The 21,840-nt window shown below is 39.1% G+C and overlaps 1 long non-coding RNA gene across 1 annotated transcript in view; it reads right to left on the bottom strand.

The window, feature by feature from the left end:
* Nucleotides 1–14,951: 14,951 nt before the first annotated feature.
* LOC125965612 (uncharacterized) overlaps nucleotides 14,952–21,840 on the bottom strand; it is a 28,003-nt gene continuing 21,114 nt past the window's right edge. The window contains exons 4-5 of the long non-coding RNA XR_007479701.1: nucleotides 20,425–20,807; nucleotides 14,952–18,251 (exon numbers count right to left, since the gene is read on the bottom strand). This is a non-coding gene — a long non-coding RNA (uncharacterized LOC125965612). The remainder of the gene's footprint in view (nucleotides 18,252–20,424; nucleotides 20,808–21,840) is intronic.

Here is a 21,840-nt window from a genome sequence, read left to right as displayed (position 1 = left end):
CCCAACAAGGTGACTAAGTCTTTCCCCTCTGTCACTCACACCCCTTCTCTAACCCTAGTCTAACTGACCTCACTAAACAAACAGGTTATAAGTGACTATCAGATACACAAAGGAAAGGGTTATACGGCTTTACAATACAAAATTATTGAAGAAAATTATTGAAAGTCTCCAGCAATCACTACAGCAATTTTTTTTTTTTTTTTTTTTTTGCGGTATGCGAGCCTCTCACTGTTGTGGCCTCTCCCGTTGCGGAGCACAGGCTCCAGACACGCAGGCTCAGCGGCCATGGCTCACAGGCCTAGCCGCTCCGCGGCATGTGGGATCTTCCCGGACTGGGGCACGAACCCGTGTCCCCTGCATCGGCAGGCGGACTCTCAACCACTGCGCCACCAGGGAAGCCCACTACAGCAGTTTTTTCCTGTAGTGATTTTTGTCCTGAAAAATCTGGATAAGTCTGACTAATTCCTGAAATATACATTTACATGGTCTCCTTCATGCCTGCAACTAGGATGAGGTGACCCAAATCTTTGTGATTTACCACTGGTGCTAAGAGACCAGGACCACAAACATTCATTCACATCTAACAGAACAACCTTTCTCAGAAATCTTGAGTAGCAATTACACTCGCTCTTAAAGGAAATCATCGTAAACATTTCACAGTTATTGTATTACTTTTCTAGGCCTGCCATAACAAAGCGCTATAAATAACAGAAGTGTATTGTCTCACAGTTCTGGAGGCTAGAAGTTCAAGATCAAGGTATGGGCAGGTTGGTTCTTTCTGAAGGCTCTGAGGGAGAATTTGCTTCCTGCCTCTCTCCTGGCTCCTGGCAGTTTGCTGGCATTTCTTGGCTTATAGATGCAGGCTTAACTCCTGCATCGTTGTCTTCATGTTTACATGGCCTTCTCGCTGTGTGTGTCTGTCCCTTCACACATATATTCATTTTATAAGGACATTTATTCTTTTTATAAGGTCACCAGTCATACTGGAGTAGGAGCTCACCCATTCATTCCAGAATGACCTCATTTTACCCTACCAAATCACACCTGCAACAGCCCTATTTCCAAATGAGGGTACACTCTGAGGTACTAAGGTTAGGACACCAACATGAATTTGGGGTGGACACAATTCAGTCCATCACAATACTGAAATGAATCCTCTTTATTTCACATTTATTTATGCCTTCCCCACAGAGACATTCCATTTGAACTTTTCTAGTTTAAAAAAATGCAAAAGGATAGCTTCCTCAACTCGATAAAGAATATCTATAAACACTCTATAGCTAATACTTAATCCATAACTATATTTCATGGTGAAAAACTCTTAAGTTTTCCCACTAAGATCTGGTACAAGACAAGGATGTTTCCTCTCACCACTCCTTTTCAACATTATACTAGATGTTCTAACCAATGCAATAAGACAATAAAAGGAAATATATATATATATATACACACACACACACACATATAGAGAGAGAAGGAAAAAATAAAACTGTTTGCAGATGATATGATTGTCAGTGTAAAAAATCCAAAAGAATCAACAAAAACCTATTGGAACTAATAAGTGATAATAGCAAGGTTGAAGGATACAAGATTAATATACAAAAGCCGATCACTTTCCTATATACCAGCAATAAACAAGTGGAATTTGAAATTAAAAACACAACACCATTACACTAGCACCCCCCAAAATGAAAAACTTTGGTATAAATCTAACAAAATATGTACATGAGCTATATGAGAAAAACTATAAAACTCTGATGAACAAAATCAAGGAAAAACTAAATAAATGGAGAGATATTCCATGTTTATGGGTAAGAAGATTCAATATTGTCAAGAAGTCACTTCTTTCCAACTTGATCTATACATTCAGTGCAATCCTGGTCAAAATCCCAGCATGTTTTTTTGTGGATATTGACAAATTGGTTCTAAAGTTTATATTGAGAGGCAAAAGATCCAGAATAACCAACATAATATTGAAAGAGAACAAAGTTGGAATATCAAACCCACCCAACTTCAAGTCTTACTTTAAAGCTACAGTGGTAAAAACAGTGTGGTATTGAGCAAAGAGTAGACAACTAGATCAATGGAACAGAGTAGAGAGCCCAGAAATACACCCAGATAAATGTAGTCAACTGATGTTTGACAAAGGAGCAAAGGCAATACAATGGAGTAAAGATAGTCTTTCAACAAATGGTGGTGGAACAACAAGACATACAAAAAAAAAAAAAGGATCTAAACACAGACTTTACACCCTTCACAAAAATTAATTCAAAACTGATTGTAGGCCTAAATGTAAAATGCAAAACTGTAAAACTCTAGAAGATAATAGAAGAGAAAACCTAGATGACCTTGGGTATGAAAATGACTTTTTAGATATAACAGCAAAGGTACAATCCAGAAAGAAAGAATTGATAAGTTAGACTTCATTAAAATTAAAAACTTTTGCTCTGTGAAAGATGTTGTCAAGAGAATAAGGAAACAAGCCACAGACTGGGAGAATATATCTGCAAAAGGCACATCTGATAAAGGACTGTTATCCAAAATATACAAACAACCCTTAAACATCAACAATAAGAAACAAACTGATTTTAAAAATGGACCCATAGACCTTAACAGTCCCCTCACCAAAGAAGATATATAGATGACAAATTAGCATATGAGAAGATGCTCCATATCATATGTTATCAGGGAAATGCTAGTTAAAACTATGAGCTACCACTATACAGCTATTAGAATAGCAAAATCCAGACTACTGACAACACCAAATGCTGGTGAAGACGTGGAGCAACAGGAACTCTCATTCACAGCTGGTGGCATGAAAAATGGAACAGCCACTTTAGAAGACACTTGGACAGTTTCTTACAAGAATAAGTATACTCTGAAAGAATTAAGCAATCATGCTTCTTGGTATTTACCCAAAGGAGCTGAAATAAAAACCTGTACGTGGATATTTATAGTAGCTTAATTCATAATTGTTAAAAATGGGAAGCAACCAAGATGTCCTTCAGGAGGTGAATGGATAAATAAACTGTGGTTCATCCATACAATGGAACATCATTCAGGAGTAAAAAGGAATGAGCTACCAAGCCATGAAAAGGCCATAGAGGAACCATAAATGCATATTACTAAGTGAAAGAAATTTGAGAAGGATATATATTATATGATTCCAACTGTATGGCATTGTGGAAAAGGCAAAGCTATGGAAATAGTCAAAAGATCAGTGGTTGCCAGGGGTTAGCTAGGGGTAAGGAGGTGAACAGAGCAGTAAAAATACTCTGTGTACCATAATGATGGATACATCATTGTCCAAACCCATAGAATGTATAACACCAAGAGTGAGTGGTAATGTGAACTATGGACTTGGGGTGACTATGATGTGTCAGTGTAAGTCATCAATTGTGACAAATGTACCACTCGGTGTGGGGGGCTTCTTAATAGGAGAGGCTATGTATGCGTGGGGTCAGAGGTATGTGGGAAATCTCTACCTTCCCCTAAATTTTGCTGTGAACCTTAAACTGCTCTAACAATATCGTCTTAATTTTTTAAAAGTGATTCTTTTAAAAAGTTCTTAGAGCTACTTGTCATTCCTGTTTAAAAAGATATTTCCTTTGAAAACGTTATGCCTTGTTAAAAAATATACAGCGTTATAAAAAAGAATTAAAAATGAAAAAGCATCTGATGCAGGCCTCCCCACAGGCCCACCCCTGCCACCACTTGTTCTCGAAGTTGACATCTGAGTCTCAAGGGTAATCAGGAACACAGAATTCATTCCAAAAATCTCTGCGGCTCAGTTGGAACAACTGTTCATGTTTATAAGGCACATGGTTTGATGAAGATTGCATTTATTTTAGATTAGTCTGGGGGCTGGCCCTGTTGTTCTAAAAGTCTAAGGATGAAATTACAAATTTAAACAGTTGGTGTCGGTGGCAAACCCTGCTGTTTGCTGGAGCAGATGCTGTCAGCGCTCCTACCACATTCTGTAGGCACTTTTTTTACTGGAAGCACCTACAGCTCCCTGCCAGAGGGCTTTCTTTAAGCCTCATGGGGCACAGACAGGAGGTGCCGGGTGTAAGTACCCCTGGAGGAAACCCCAGCACAACCTGGTGGGGTAACTCTGAGAAATAGCCACACTGACCCCAGCCTGATGAATTTCACTGACCATTCTTGTAACTTGATCTACAGTGTGCCCTCCCTTCTTTCTCTCACTTCCCTTCTTCCCTGGTGTTTCCTGGTTTCATCTCCTAAATAAACTAGTTACACATTGTTTTAGGATCTGCTTCTGGGGTAACCAAAACTAAGACGCTTCTCTCCCAATACTTATTCCTTTCTTCCTTGTTAACGTGACTTCAATTTTCTTGGAGTTCCCAGCTTCAAGTTCAGGTTCATGGGCTTCCCCCACCCCAGGAAAGAGGTGCTGATTGGTCTAGACCCAGCACAGGGTTCGGGTTCTTCTACATGAGCAGGTGGCTCCGTTATGACCAGTGAAGACACTGGGAGGGCAGAGCCAACATGGAGGAGGCAGAACCATGAGAACCGCAAGAGCAGAGGCAGAGCCCTAATCAGATCACACCCGGAGCTGCTCTGCCTCTGGAATTCTTGTTACATGAGATATTGGCCATTCCTGTTGTTTAAAGCAATTGAGCCAGGGTTTGTTGTTACTCCAGGCAAAAAACATCTAATTAATGCATTTTTATGTCTAGAGAAAAAAACCCCACAATCCTTAGAGTGTCAAGAGACAGTATATGGCCACTAGAGCAGGAATCAAGAGCCAGAAGGGGACAAACAGACATCAGGACAAGCAAGGGGAAGCGGACAGGGGATGGAATTATGTTCACTGAATAATAATGGCAAAGGAATCCAGAATGTCCAAACCAGAGAAACAGGGCACCAAGAGTGGATAATCAGCTAGCCAACCTTTCTTCTTTCCTTCCTTCGTCTCTCCCTCCCTCCCTCCCTCCCTCCCTCCCTCCCTCCCTCTCTCCCTCCCTCCCTCCCTCCCTCCCTCCCTCCCTCCCTCCCTCCCTCTCTTCCTTCCTTCTGTCCTTCCTCTGTCATCATGAGCACACTATTCCAGGCACTTCTAGGAACTGAGCATTCAGTGGTGAGCATGACTGACATGGCCATAGCCTTTGGGAAGCTTGCACCCAAGAGAATCACTAGCAAGTTGAAGCCCAGGAGTGCATTGTAGAGCAAGAAGCAGGAAGGTGGACCCATGTATGGGCCCAGATAAAACTGTGTCGCCGCAGCTGGGTGCTCTTTCTGCTGCTCTCTCCCCCGACAGGTGGACGTCTTGACTCTGGGCCTCAGTGGAGCCAGGAATGACTCCTGACATCAGGCAGTGTCAGTAACTAAACTAACCCCAAATAAAGAAAACTCTTCCGAAGACCTCACTGGAACCCTGTGAACTGGGCAATGTTTGGTAAAATGGCCGTCTAGAAGAGAAAAGTCACTTTTATTAAAAAATATATATATATGGCAATGAGATGGAGGCTGCTATTTGGCAAATGAGATTTTTTCTGAAGTAAGAAATGACCTAAGTTGAAGATGTCAGGTAAGCTCAGCCAAAGAGCTACCTGGAAATCTGTATTGATAAGTCCATGCTCAGTAGGGGAAAAAGTACTGTGATGTCTTCCAAGGCACAGAAAGGATGTTAGCCACTCAGATACCCATTTGCTATAGCCAGGAAAACTTGAAAGAAGGGAAGTCTTGATGTCTCGCTATCCCTTTGGAAGGAATTATTTTATAACTAAAAAGAGAACAGAGACAAAATATAAAATTATACTTGTTTCTCTTGGAATTCATGCCATAAAAACTGAATCTTGAAGATGGCAGGTACCCATTTCTGAGTGCCAAGCTATAAATTGACCCAAACATCTCTTAAATATAACGTACAATATTACGTGTACAATTTAAATGTACATTATGCTTTATTATTAACATGTTTTACTGAAAATGTTTATCATTTGTACATTTCGTCTGGTAACACTTTTTTTTTGCACTGACCTGCAGATGTCTGTGTCACCTTCTATTCTGCTTTGTATATATTCTGCTTTGCATATTATTTTCAAACATATCAAAAATATCCACACATACATGTTTATGCTCTCTTTTCAAGCTAATATGGCTGATAATTATGTTATAAAAATGTATGAGTATTGCTAAAAATGTGTGGTTTTGTGCATGTTATGGAAGCTTAAAGGCTATTTTTGATTCATTTATTCATTCATTCAACAAATATTTGTGGAATGCCTGTGACAAGCTAGATGCTAGAATCTTGAGCTAGAAGCTAGATTTGTCGCTATAAGTCTCTGTAGAAACTACTTTTCTACTGTTGCCTTATAGTTAACCGTGAGTTATTAATACCAAGATCCAAATAATGAATCAATATGAGATGGCAAAAAAAAGTCAAAAAACAGAAGAACAGGAGCAAGGTCAGATTCAGATACAAAGATTCATAGAATGGAATATACAAGATAAAAATAATCAAGAGAGAGTGTGAAGACCATGAGAAAATCTGTGAGACTGATACCCACAGAAGTTTACAAATAACAAGGAAAGCACCATCTAGTCAGTGCTTGGTTGGTATCAGCAAGTTCTCATTGACAGAGAGCTGTGGTGAAAGGCTTGAGCCCCATTCTTTGGTCCTAGTTGATCCTCTAGGCCTACAAAGCACTATTTTCAACCATCTGAGTCTTCATCACTTCATCACAGAGAGCCAATCAGTCCCTCTACAATCTCTGCTTTATGTTTCTTTTCCACCAAGTTCCAGTTGCTCTCTAATTCTGAAAGCAGAAGTCCAACATTGTATCATAAGAGGCAAGATTTGGATTCATTCTGGCACATCACCTGTGGTGCACCATCTTTGGTTCATGACAGAGCAGTCACTTATGCCACCTGAATATCCTTCTCTTCTAAGATGCAGAGAACAGAACATCACGTCATCAAAGTCAACAAGTTAGAAAAAAGAGAGACTTAAGACAGCAAGGTACAAACTAAGATAAGCCACCATATGTGTGCAAACCTTCATGGGAGAGGGAGGAAGTTGGCAGGCCAATACTGAGAGCCCTGAGACCTAAAGGGAAAACTCTGATCAGTGGTGTAGATTCAGAAATTCTGCCTCATCATTTTTCTCAGAACAAATCAGGCCCTGTACACTGACTTAAATCAACTATCTATGAGGAGACAAATATATATCAGTAGGCCAATTATTTATGTGTGGTCAAAATCCCTCTAACCTTTCCCAATCTCAAGGGACTTATAAAAGCTATCAGGAATTTTCTTGAAGACCATGGACTAAAAATAACTGAGAACTATACTCAGTATCCTATGATAAACCATAATGGAAAAGAATATTTAAAAAATATATATATATACACACACACATATATAACTGAATCACTTTGCTGTACAGCAGAAATTAATACAACATTGTAAATCAACCATACTTCCATTCAAAAAATGAAAAACAATTAACCGAAGTGGAAGAGTCTTGAAAGGTTTTTAATACAGACAGGGGCAAAGCCTGGTCATCTGACTTTATCCCATGTCATCCAAGTGTTCATGCTGGGCAGATGGAGCTGTGGGGTCTGAATAAGATATTTTTTTCCAGGACCTGCAGTTCTGACTCAGAACAAGCACTAGAGTGGATCAGAGCTGGCCCAGAGCCAAGCTGTATGAAGTGAGGAGGGAGATAAGGATGGGAGTTACTCAAGACCCAAAGAGTCAAAAGGAAGTCTGACTTTTGTGACTACATCCACCAAGCTGATGGCTTCTCTCCTGGCTTCCACTTTCATTCATCCAATGGGAACCACCCTCAGGACAGCAGAAAGTGGAGGAAGGATGGGATTTTGGCAACGGGCCTCAAACATTTTGGTCTTAGGACTCACTGAAACTCTTAAAAGATAAAAATTATATCTATTGATATTAGAAATTAACACAAAAATTGTATCTATTGATTTTACCATATTAGATATTAAAACTGAAAAACTTGTATCTGTTGACATAGGTATATGATAAAATAGATTGATATAGAAAATGATATAGAGAAAAATTACATCTGTTGGAAATTTTTACATTAACTTATTAATGTAGTTGAAAAATAACAATAATTCCATAGTACATTAAAGTAATTAAAATGTTTTATGAAAAATATATTTTTCCAAACAAACAATAATTAGTGATAAAACTGACAGGTTTACATTTTTGCAAATCTCCTTAATATCTGGCTTAATAGAGGGCAGCTGGATTCTCATATCTGCTTCTGCATTCAGTCTGTTGCCATATCACATCATGTAGTCCCTGAAAAATTCTACTGTATACTCAAGAGAAAATTAGAGAAAACAACACAAATATCTCAGTATTTTTATGAAAATACTTTTGAAAATAGCTATGAAAGGGCTTGGGGACACCAAGGAATCCCCACACCACTCTTTGAAAATTGCTGGTTGGACTATATATGCCCATGCCCTCTCCTTTCTAGGCTACAAGTTGGCAGTGGTTGTGCCCCCTGGTCAGAGCTGCACCCGCTGTCGGGCATCCAGCCCTCTCTGTCCATTGTATTCCCAGCCCCTAGCCCTCCCCTGAGCCTGGGAGTAATAAAGTCTACCTGGTATTGGTAGCCCTGGAGTGCTTCAGATCCCCTGTTGCCAACTCTTAATCTTGCCCATACCTTTCTTGGTAAATAGACCCTTCATTAAACTCTAATCAATCATCTTTTTTCATGTGTGTGTGCAGTGGGAAGACTCTAAGGTGGCCCCCCACGATCCCCCCTCCTGGTGTTCTTGCCTGTGTGCAATCTTCTCCTCTTGAGAATGTGGCAAAAGTGTTGGGATGTCACTCCTGTGGTTGCATTATGTTGTGTAAGACTCTTCTCGCTAAAACAGGTGCATTCTAGAGCCTCTCCTTGATGAAGGAAGTGGCCACGTAGGAGAAGTGACCATGTGACCAGAACTGCAAGCAGCCTCTAGGTGTGCACACAGCCTCCAGCTAACAACCAGCAAGAGCTAAACCCCAACCCCACAGCCATGGGGAAATGAACTCTGAGCTTCAAAGGGATTCTCACCAGTTGAGTCCCCAAATGAAAACACAGCCCAGTCCACACCTTGATTCCAGCCCTGTGAGACCCTAAGCAGAGGATCTAAGGTTTGGCAAAATTCCTGATCCATAGAAACTGAAATAATACAGGCATGTTATCTTAAGCTGCTAAGTGTTTGGTAACTTGTTACACAGTAATAGGTAACTAAAACAGTGCCATTTTCCTCCCCAAACCCTGACTTATAAACGATCTGCACACTAACTATAAAAAAAAATTTTTTTACCACTGCTGTCCCATTTTTAAATGCCTTCCCTGTATTCATTTCCAAGTCCCATGATAGCTACAAAGGAAGTAACAACTAATACGTGCAGAAGTGTGTCGTGATATTGGGTTTTTGTTGTTTAAAACTCACCAGTTGACTTTTCTCTGGGTTAGAAGGATGCAGTATTAACGTTACGGAAGATGTTACAGAAAAACCCGAACAAACGTTTTGGCTAACCCAATATATAAGGGTTATACATGCAAGACTCTTTTGCTTTTAATTCCATAGAAGTTGATACTAGTAAAATGTACAAAAAATATTTGCATGTGGCACACTATACAATATGTGTATAGTTTAAAAAATTATAATATCATGAGGATCTGCCACTCAGCTCAAAAAACTGAATATTACAAAAACCTTTGATGTTAACTCCCTGGGTGTTCATCTAAAAGCCTATTTTCTTGCCTCCCCAACCAGGTAACCAGTATCCAGTATTTTGTGTTGTTCACTCTCTTACCTTTTGTTATCAGTTATCAACTATATCTGTTGATATATATATATATCGTTTAGTTTTTAAGTGCCTTTGCACTTTACTCACATATACTTCATGTATATATGTATGTGTGTATATATATAAATTCATCTGCAACTTGCTTTTGTTTGTCAGTATTATTTTGAGATTCATCAATGTTGCAGATATAGCTGGAATTCATTCATGTTCTATTGTACTTGAACTTGGTTATCCACTCTCCTATCTATGTATATTTAGCTTGTCTTCAGTTTTTGTTATGAGCAACTTGCTGTACACAAGAGCAGGAATTTCTCAACTCCAGGTGTATACCTAGGAGTGAAATTGCTGGACTGTAGGATGTGTTAATTTACACCTTCACCAGATAATGTCTAGTGATTTTCCAAAGTGGCTCTGCCATTCGATGCTCTTAGAAACTGTGTGCAAGTCTTCTGCTCCATGTTTTGCCGATGAGCCTAATGTACCTTTAATTAATTTGAAAGGATGTTGACTTTTACTCTAAGTGATACCAGAGGTTATTGGAAGATGTTGAGCAGAAATGTGACCTGACTCCACATGCATTTTAAGTAGACCACTGTCTTTCAGGTTGCAGATAGACTACAGGAGACCTGAGAAGGGGGTGGAATATTTGGAAATGCAGGCAATAGTTCAGGTAGTAGATGGGTCTGAACTTGGGTAATAGCATAAAGGTAAGGAGATTTCAAGACTGAGCCATAGAGCTTGCTGATGGACTGGCTATGGGCTGGGAGAGTTGCCAAGGATGACTCCAACTTTTTCTGCTTGAGCAATTCTAAAGGTAGAGATGCCTTTAATTGAACTGGGGAAGGATGCATTGGTCAGAGCTGAGTCTTGGAGCTGTTAAGTTTGATATGTTGGTTAGACATCCCATGGGCACCTTAAATGGCTGTTGTATGAATGAAAATGGAGCAGGTCCTCTCCATCAGCACTGTGGATCTCTGAGTCTGGATTACTCTTTGTTGTGGGGCGTCCTGTGCATTGTTAGATGTTTAGCAGCATCCCTGTCCTCTACCCACTGGGTGCAAGTAGCACCCATCCCCCCAGTGGTGACAACCAAAAACGTCTGCAGTCATTGCTAAATATCTTTCAAAGTGGGAGTGGGGGGCATAACCATCCTGAGGTAAGAACTACTTGAACGGAAACGAGTTATGAAGGCAATCTTGAGCTGATAAATTTGGGAGTCATTAGCATAAAGATGGTATTTGAAGTCATTAAACCAATAAATATCACCAAAGAGTAGATGGAAAAGAGAAGATGTCAAAGGGCTGAGATTAAGGGTGGGGATGCACCAGTATTTTGAAGTCAGAGAGATAAGGAGGAACCAGCAAAGTTTCAGCAAAAGAAACAAGTCAGGTGGGAGGAACCAAGAGAATGTGATGTCCAAGTGGAAAAAAATTTTATCAAAAAAGAGAGAATATAAAACTGTGTCAAACAAGCCTAGTAAAATAGGATTGAGAATTGATCGTTTGGTTTGCTGTCATGAAAGGTACTGATGACCTTGACTTATCTATCTATAAGTTGCTAAATACAGTATAAACTTAACAGCAAGAGACTGATTTTATGTGTATTACCAGCACCATTACTTTCTCTGTTAAAACAACCAAAACTAAACAAACCAAATACAATGTTACTTATTTTTGTTGATTTTCACAGGTGATCTTTTGAAAATCTATTTTTTGGGCAAAAAAGTTTCTAATTGATTCCAGAAGTAAAGGAAAATAATTATAGACATAGAGTACAAAAATTTTTTTCAATGAGATTTCTGCAAATGGAAAGAGAGGAATCTGGCATCAACTAGAGGGAGAAGGGGATCATGATGGAAAAATGGCAGGGCATGTTTTTATAATTATGCAAAACCATATGCAGCTGAGAGGGAAATTTTGATGATGCAGAGGAGAGAGGAGAAAATTGTTAGAGTGATATCCATGGGTAGGCAAGAGAGGTCTGAGTCATGCTGGGTACATTTCAATATATTTCATAGATGCCAAGAATGTTAAGTTTGAGATCCACACAGCAGGGGCCGTATCCTCTTGGCACTTTCTGTCCGGTAGGTAGGTTCTTACAGCTTCTACCTCAAGCACAGCAGGAGGCCTTTCTCGGACTGGAAGAGAAGGTTTGGCCCCCAAATGTTGGCCTCCCCTCCCCCAAGCAGTCCTCAGCCAACGACAGATGGGAGTGTACGTACCCTGGGGAGAGAGCAGCCCTAAGGAGGTTTCTGTGCCATGCTGAGAGCTCCAGGGGGCTGGGTCCCAGTGCCCACAGCAGAAATCTGCTCTTTAGCTCCCCCCCACCCCCCCCCATCCCCAACCCCATACTGGCTGGTTTCCCTTCCCTGCCTCACTTCAGTTCCTGGGATCTCCTCGCAAATAAGCTACTTACACTCAAATCCTTGTCCCAATGTCTGTTCTGGAGAAACCCAACCCAAGACAGTATAAAGTCAAACAACATTAAGCCCTACCTACTAGTCAGCAGTACAGTACTTCTTACAAGTTGTGTAGAAAATTTGTCATTCTGGACTAACTTAAAAACAATGTCTGTATGCCTTAGCAGATTTCAACCCAGAATATACTACAACACAGAGGAATATTTATCTTGACTAAAATGGCCCCGTGTCTGTGCTTGAGTGCCACTCTCTGTCACATCAGTGTGACAGCACTAAGTGTCTAGCTTGAATAAGTGGTCCCTGTCCTTTGATAATACACTGTGGGTCCAGCATTCTGCTCACTACAATTTTCAACTCCATCAGGGGAAGCCTAAGACGTCTCAGAATTCCCAGAGATTTTCAAACTGTGCTTCATTTGTTCTATTATGCACTCAGTCTGTCTTGTCCCTTTGAACTGGATTCACCAGGGACACAATTAGATAGCCACTTTATTTGGGTTTTTTGTTGTTGTTTCATACTCCCTAGCTTGCCATTTCTTTTTCAGTCTGAATTGTGTTGTTTCCTCATCCTCCACCCACCCCAACTCACTCATCTTTCATTTAAAAATCCCACAAAGACAGGTAACTATAATATAGATCCTTATAGATCCATAAGACTTCATTTTGCATAGTTAGGGAATAATTGCTAATATTAATATAGTGCTGCTTATGTGCCCGACACTGTTATAAATGCTTTACATGAGGTTCTTTTTCTGTCTTCACATCAACTCTGTGTTGCAGATACTAATATTATCTGCATTTTACAAGATTGAATTATTATGAATTTTAATTGGTACATTTTGGATTCCACAGCACTTCAGGGCTAGAAACAGTCTTGAAAGTGCATTTAGCTGATCTCTTCTTGGTAAACAGAGATATTTCCAAGTGTTCTAGGATAATCATAGACCCAAACCTTTGAAGTAGTTTACAGATGCTATGAAGGGAATTGGGTCCCTCCCAGAATTCATATGTTGAAGCCCTAACCCCTGGTGTGATGGTATTTAGAGGTGATTAGGTTTAGGTGAGCTCGTGAGGGTGGGACCCTCATGGTGGGATTAGTGTCACTATAGGAAGAGACCAGAGAGCTTGCTCTTGTTCTCTCTACCACATGAGGACACAGAAAGAAGATAGTCATCTGGGAAAGCCAGGAAGAGGCCTCACCATGAACCAAATAGGGCAGCACCTTGATCTTGACTCCCCACCTCCAGGACTGTGAGAAATAACTGTCTGTGGTTTAAGCCACCTAGTCCATGGCATTTTGTTACAGCAGCCTGAGCTGGCTAAGGTGCCAAGTTTCTGCAGGACCCAGCCTGGCATCTCTTTCCAGGCCAATCTCAGATCAGTGTCCCCCCCTCACTGTGACACTCTGGTCACAGTACTTCATTCTGTTTCTGCAATGAGACAAGCTCCCTATACTTCTGGGTTTTCATAAATGCTGTTCCCTCTGTCTCACACACTCTGGTAGACAAAATAATGGCCCCCAACGATGTCCATGTCATAATCCCCTAAACCTATTGATATGTTACTTGATAGGACAAAGGGGACTTTATAAGTGTAACTAAGTTCAGGATCCTGAGATGGGAAGATTATCTGGATTATCCAGATGGCCCAGTGTGATCACAGGGTCATTATAAGAGGAAGGCAGGAGGTTCTGAGTCAACACCACAAAAGCAGAGCGGTAGAGGGCCAGGAGCCAAGGCACATGGTGGGCACTAGAACCTGGAAAAGGCAATCCTTCCCTTAAACAGGTTCTGCCCTGAAGCCTCCAGAAGGAATGAAGCCTTGCTGACCCCATTTTAGAGTTCTGAACCCCAGAACTGTAAGATAATAAATTATGTTCGTGTATGTCACTGTTTGGGGTAATTTGTTACAGCAGCCATAAGAAACTAAATACTCTCTTCCCACTTCTCTCTTTATTTTCATTCTTATTGATCCTTCATATTTCCATTCAAATATCACTTCCTCAGGGAAAGGAATGTTATTTGTCTTACCACTTCAACCACTAACTCATCAAAGAAATGCCCCTGTTACATTTTCACAGCATCCCATGCTTTTCCTTCAAAGCTCTTAAAACTGTTAGATTAAAAAAAAAACAAAAAACAAAAAAAAAAAACTGTAAGATTATTTGATTAACTTCTGAGTAACCCCCCAGATTCCAGCTTCTGTGAGAGCAGAGTCTATGCTGTTTTTTTCTCACCATTATATTCCCAACATCTCATACCAGAATATCATAAACATTCAATAAATAGTTGTTTAATGAATAAATAAATGAATGAAGTAACTAATTCATATAGGATATGAAAATGATTTGATAGCTCTAAAAGAGGCATATAAACATTATTGTTATAATTTAAATTGGTTAGGCCTCCAAATAAAAATTAATGCTATAGGGACTTCCCCGTTGGCGCAGTGGTTAAGAATCCGCCTGCCAATGCCTGGGACACGGGTTTGATCCCTGGTCCCGGAAGACCCCACGTGCCGTGGAGCAACTAAGCCCGTGTGCCACAACTGCTGAAACCTGCATGCCTAGTGCCTGTGCTCTGCAACAAGAGAAACCACTGCAATGAGAAGCCCCTGCTCGCTGCAACTAGAGAAAGCCCGTGTGCAGCAACGAAGGCCCAACACAGCCAAATATAAATAAAATAATTTACTAAAAAATAAATAAAAATTCTATTAAAAAATTAATGTTATATATAAAAGGCTTCCTAATAGTCTGTGAGCCTTATTCCCATATTAAAAAGCATCAGAAACAGTTGCTGGTTAATAGGAAACTGGAGGCTCATTTTTATCTCATTTTCATTCTTCTGTTTCTAAGTCATGTCGTCGTCTTGTTTCCACCAGTTCAAATATATGAAAAGTACCTTGAAAAGGAAGTTAGCTTTCAAGTTGATTTTATAACTTTATTAGTCAAGATAATCCTTGCTGTGGTGTCGTAACAAACCCCCAAATCTCAATGGCTTTAGACACATAAAATTTTTTCTTGTTCTTGCAAAGTCTGAAGAGGGTCAGCAGTGTTGTCTTCCATTTATTGATTCAAGAATTCAGGCTCCCTTCATTCTGTGATGCCGCCACTTCAGCCTCTGGCCTCCAGGCTTTGTGCAGGACAGAGAAGTCACAGCCCTTGACTACCTTGGTCCAGAGGTTACACACATCAATTCATAAGCCATTGGTCTAAACTTGTCACATGGGTCTGACCCAATGGCAAGGGAGTCTGGGAAACGTGAGGAGCATGGGGAATATTTGGTGAGTATTGTCCACAAGGGCTATCAATGTTTTTGGCAGTGATTCATTACTTATATGCTATAAGTAAATTGAAATATTGTTCTCCCAATAATATTTAAATGTACTTAAAAGTTCCAGCTCTTCAAAGAAGCAATACAGTGACTCATTTTTTAAAGAGTCTTTTGTGAGTAATCACTTCAGATGTGTCTCTTTCAAATTAAGACAGGCGTGTTTATGTTGACTTTTTCTGAAGTGGTGTCCTCCTTGGCGTGCTGGGCCAGCTCGCCCCTGTACGTCTCTACCCAACTCCCAAGTTCATGTCAGGTAACCTTGCAATGGTAGCTTGAATTTGGTCACAGTGGGATCACCTACACCATAGCATTTAGCAAATCCTACAAATTAGGACTTCTTTTGTCTTCAGAGAAGCAGGTGTTAAACATTTGCTAGCATACTACTGTATACACTGGTGGTTAAAATGATTGTTTGGTCCTAGAAATCAGCTTGTAACATAGTTTTTAAATTAATGAGTTATACAATTTTAAGACCAAATAATCTTTTTGCGCCCAGTGGGTCTGTGCACACGTGGCCACACACGTGCTTGGGGCTGGCAATGCAGTACAGCAAAAAGCTCCAGAAGGGTCAGGAATCCAAAGTCTGTTCTAGGTTCTGCCACTAATCCCTATGAGTCCTTAGCCAGGTCACTCAGTCTCTCTCAGGCACAGTTTGTCAAGTGTAAAATAAGAAAATGGTGCCTGCTGATCCCCCATCCTCTCCTGTCCTGATACTTACAATGCAGATCCCACACTGAATCAAGCCACAGTGCTCATACTTTGCACTAGACTGACAGTACCAAAAACACCTAATTGTTTCAAGGGCAGACATTGGAATTTATTTCTAGATGATTCCGTTAGGGTTTGTGTTTGCTCTGTGAGAAGTCTGTGGTTATACGGATCAGGAGTTCAGGCACATGGGATCAAAAGGGATGCTGGGTGATGTTCAAGGTTGCTAAACATATCTGGAAGCTCCAAGATGGCTTTACTTATGTCCTAGTGCCTTGGCAAGAGCAGCGGGAGGGCTGGGCTCACCTTGGCTCCTCTCTTGCTAACCCAAGGTCGTCATGGCGACTGAGGGTGCCCAGAAACCAAAGCGGAAGCTGCCTGTAGTCCTCTGAAAAGGTTGGTCCAGACGTGGCTGGGTGTCACTAGTGGCAGTCTCTGCTTATGAAAGCAGTCACAGGCCAGTCCACATTCAATGGGAACAGTGTCAGATAATTTGTGGCCACTTGTAATCTTGCATAAAATCAAGAAATATCTTAAATACCACTAGACCCTCTGTAATCCTGCTCTTCCCCAAATACACCATTGCCACCACCAACAGCAGAGAGATCAAATCTCTCTCTTAAACTCCCATGACATTACACCTTGCCCCTGTATGTAAATCTTGCGACCTTTAGCACAGTCTTGGTATAGAATGGTTATACCGAAATATGTTAATTTTATCAGTATGTTAAAAAAGTCTGTCTACAAAATATATAATTTGTATATGTAAACCTCTTCATTTATTCTCCAAAGAATGAATCTCTTCCCTGATAAATCTTCCAATATTTATATATAAATTATATATATTATATATTATATTTATATATACTGTTGTTATATATATAACATATAAAATTATATATATTAAAATTTTGTTTTATATATTATAATTTTCTGTTTTTTGTGTGTGTGTGTGAGTATATATATATATATATATATATATAAAGAGAGAGAGAGAGAGAGGTTAATTACAATATATTGGCTCATGCAATTATGGATGCTGAGAAGCCCCACTATCTGCTGTCTGCAAGCTGGAGGCCCAGGAAAGCTGGTGATGTAGCTCAAAGACTTGAGAGTCAGAGAGCTAATGGTGTAGACTCCAATCCGGGTCTGAAGACCTGGAAACAGGAGCACCAATGGCAAGAGAGATCGATGTTGCAGCCCAAGCAGTCAAGCCCAGTTAATTGAATCTTCTTCCACATTTTTGTGCTATTCAGGCTCATAGTGGATTGGATGATGCCCACCCATATTGGGAAGGGCTTTCTGCTTTACTCAGTTCACCAATTCAACTGCTAATCTCTTCCAAAAACACCCTCACAGACACACCCAGAGATAATGTTTAACCAGCTATCTGGGCATGTCATGGCACAGTCAAGTTCACAAATAAAATTACCCATCAAAGCTAGTAACCCTGATACTTTATTTAAGTGCTAGTAAAGAAAATTTAGAAGAATATGCCCACAACCTTGCCAATAAATTTGACAATATCAAAATTTAAATAAATCTCTTACAAAATACCATGAACAAAGTTCAAAGAGAAGTGACAAATTTGGAAAAAGATATTTGTATCATATGTAAATACAACATGGATCAATATCCAAATTATACAAAGTATTTCTACAAATCAATAAAGTTAAAACACATGAGAGCAAAATAGATAAGAGATATAAACAAGTCATTTACAGAAATAAAAACACAAATGACTAGGAAAAGATGCTAAACCTCACTAATAATCAGGGCATTGCAAATTACAGTCCATTCTTTACCTATCAGATTGATAAAAATTTTAAAACCTGACAATATCAAGTGTTAGTGATAGTGTGAAGGAAGGGGAACTGAAATTGGTACAGACAGTTCTGAGGCCAATTCAGTGGTATTTATTGAAACAAACAAAAATACATACCTCTGTGACCCAGTAATTCCACTTCACACTAACTTCCTTTGTTCCTGTGCAAAAGGAAGCATTTTGATATTGTCAAAATTATTGACAAAGTCACATATTTTCCTGCATTTTTTATTATCAGTTAAATAAAATTTATTAAATAAAATTAAATATTATCAGTTAAATAAAATTATTATCAGTTAAATAAAATTTTACCAGTTAAATAAAATTCTAGTCATAAACTACAAATTTTGGTAGGTGGGTATTGCTTTTAATGCATTAATAAATGTATATGTTTTGTATAATTATGATATAAGGAACTACATTTAACTACATTTTACTCAGTTGCTGAGTAAAAAAAAAAACAAGGTAGAACATTACATACAGTGGAAAACTATTTAAGTTAAACACATATACAAAACACTACTATAAATTGTTATGAATTTGTAAATAATGGTATGTAAATGCGAAGAATAAGGTCTGGAAGGACATTTACAAAGCTGCTCACAGTGGTGACCCAGAGAGTGTTGAGGGTGGGACAGAAATCAAAGAAGGGATTCAAAGGAACTTCAGCCCCATCTGTAATATTTTAATTTCTATCAAGACAATATATTATTTGTAAAAAGTAAGAATAATTTTAAAAATTAACCACAAAATTTTTTATTTCAAAATGTTTGAAGAGATAAATTGCTCTTAGTAAGAAGATGAGATATCCACATTATATTTTTAATTTTGAGTCATTCTGTCTAGTACAACTTCACTTAGGTAAAGAGAGAGAAAAAAACAGTTACATAGATACATGAGGTATTTAAGTGGAAATGCATGGAAAGGGAAAGATCTCTGCAGACTGGTGATGATGGTTACTTTGTGGGGAAGGGAGTGAAGGTGGGAGGCAGAGGGCAGGGGAGACTTTTACTTTTTTAGAAAATATGCTTCTGCACAGTTTCAATGGTCATAATGAGCCCGTACTAACCTTATGATTGAAAGCCTAATTTAAAAAGTTAATCCAAGGTTGGCCTACATGGTTAGTTATGAAACATCCTGAATTTCACACCTAAACCATGGCCTATTTCCAGTATCACTTTTGTTTAGAAGATGGAAGCCTATTATCTAAGAGATTGGCTTGAAGTTCATGCACTGAGTCAGCAGAGGACAGCCTCCATTCATGAGGAATGAAGGAAATAGGAACACACAATTACTCTTCTCTAAGGGTTAGGGAAAATGCCCCAAAAGGGACACATTACATTTTATTATCATTATTGGTTTGTAACTCTTCAGGCAAAGGGTGTTGAGCTAAATAATCTAGACCAAATCTTAGGCAAGAATTTGTTGATCCAGACCAAATTACATAGCGAGAACAGGAAGAGACTGTACTAATTGTACAATCACTTTTTTATTATTAACATAGGCACAAAGGGATAAGTGTATAAACTGATGCTATTACTGTCCCACTCCTTTGTGCCCAAACAAAAGAAAAAGATTTTACAAACAGTGTCTGTTTGATGGTATCAAACATGGTAGGAAGAGCCTCTTCCTTCAGTCATTTCCTGTTTGTCAGTTTTCTATCTAGGTGTCAGGTTTAAATTTGGAACATGCAAGAAGCAGTGAATTTATCTCAAGCAAAGGAATAAAAAAGGGAAGAACAAAACCAGATTACCCATCATAAAACAAAATATAAGTTCATATGCAAAGTAGTGTTCCTTCTCCTAGTTATAAAAACTATCGGGGAGGTGATTTGCACAATACCAATGAGAGTTATGAACAAATACTGCTCTAATGGCTTATGAATTGTTAGCCTGTGATTTGAAGACTGATTTAGGAACTACTGACATTGAAAGACATTAAATTAAAGTGATGATGAAAAGTAATGGATTCCAATATCGGTATAAGTCAAAAGTGAAATACCAAGGGCAAAATTAATGCAAGAACCTCCAAAGAGAATGATTCAAAATGAAAGAATATTCTAACAGAAAACAAGAAGTACAATAGCAGTGATTAAATCATAATTGGTATAAGGATTCACTGATACTAAAATTTAGTTCCTTGTCAGCTAATATTTGGAGAAAAGGAAGAAAGGGATGCCCTATTAAACCCTACTAATGACTGACCCAGAGAGCAGTGCAGTGCTAAGAAAATTCTCTCGGTGCATGTGTGTTTACTACATCTGGATCTCCCAGGACAATGCCAATTTACTTAGTTTTAATTGTGATATAATTGACACAGTAAAAATGCACAAACCTTAATTGTATAGCACAATTAATTTCACATATGTATCCAGCCATGTAGCCATCACCCAGACCAAGCTTTGCAATATTCCATCACCTTAGAAGATTTCCTTATGACATTTTCCAGTCAGTTCCTCTTCCCCGAGAGGTAGCCAGCCTCTCCTGCAACTCTTATCATCATAGCTTAATTCATATGTTCTTGAGCTTAATATAAACAGGATCATACAATATGTAGTCTTTTGTGTCTGGCTTCTTTCATTGTTGAATGATATTTGCATTGTTTCAATTTTGAGATCATAATGATTGAAGCTACTGTGAGCATTCTTTAGAAGGGTCCATATATTTTCATCTGTTCATATGTTTTATATGTCATCAAGTTCCTGTTGATCATAAGACCTGTGAATTAAACAGAAATGTTTCTCAACCCAAAATGGTGAGAGATTGGATTACCATAACAGACGGTCTCCTCCCAAAAGAGAAGGAACAGAAGGTACAGAGCAGTCATAGGTCTGTAGCAAATCTGAAATCCACCAGGCTTATGCCACCTCCCCTTGATTGAAGCCCAATTCTCACCCTGCAAGTGTGTTATTCTTGGCTCTTGGCTTTGACCTGTGGGCTCTTGGCTCCTACTTCTGAATCATGATTTCTCTTCCATAAAAAAAGTCTGTGTTTGCAGCAAGGTAGCTTTCTTAGCCTGCTTCCTGCATATAGAAATTAATTTTTTATACTATCTCTGTCCCTTTCATTCCAAGCTGTTTTGATTCCCTTACCAATTTTGTGGTTTTCTTGTATCAATTTATAATATCCTCAATAAACAAAGCCACACCCACATTTCTTTCAGAGACAAGTCCTTCCATATCTGGGCCACATGTATGGATGCTATGGGACAAAACCCTTAAAATTCTTAAAAGCCTCATTGTTACTGAGAGAGTTTATAAAAGTCTGCCCGTAAATCTTTCTGAGATCCTAACAAAGTATCTTACAACTGCATACTTGAGATATTTACCTTAAAGTCATGTTCCAGTGATAGTTCTGGATTTGGTCTTGCCATTTATTATTTTGAAAATCTTTTACTGGGAGACACTGGGGATGGAAAACAGTTTTATTTTCAAGCCCAATGAATCCTGAATATATTGTGATTCCTCTAAATTTGACTGAAAAAGTTAACAGTTCCTTCCTTATTTCATCCCTCTTTCTTCTTGTAAGTTATTATAATCAGTAGAAGAAGCCAGTTGGCACTTTCTGCATTCTGCCTGGAAATCTCCACAGTCAAGCCCATAAGTATTTCAAGTACCCATTCTATTTTCCAAGTCTCCATAGGCAACAAAATTGCCAAACTGTGTGCGGGTTCATGACAAGGATTCCTGCTTCCCCATCTTCAAATAACACTTCCCTCACTGTCATATGAGTCCTCATCAATGGCCTCTTG

Source organism: Orcinus orca, chromosome 10, assembly GCF_937001465.1.
Source record: "Orcinus orca chromosome 10, mOrcOrc1.1, whole genome shotgun sequence".
In the NCBI taxonomy this organism is placed as follows: Eukaryota; Metazoa; Chordata; class Mammalia; order Artiodactyla; family Delphinidae; genus Orcinus; species Orcinus orca.
The sequence above is the reverse complement of the archived record's forward strand: the minus strand, read 5'-3'. Positions and strand labels throughout refer to the sequence as shown.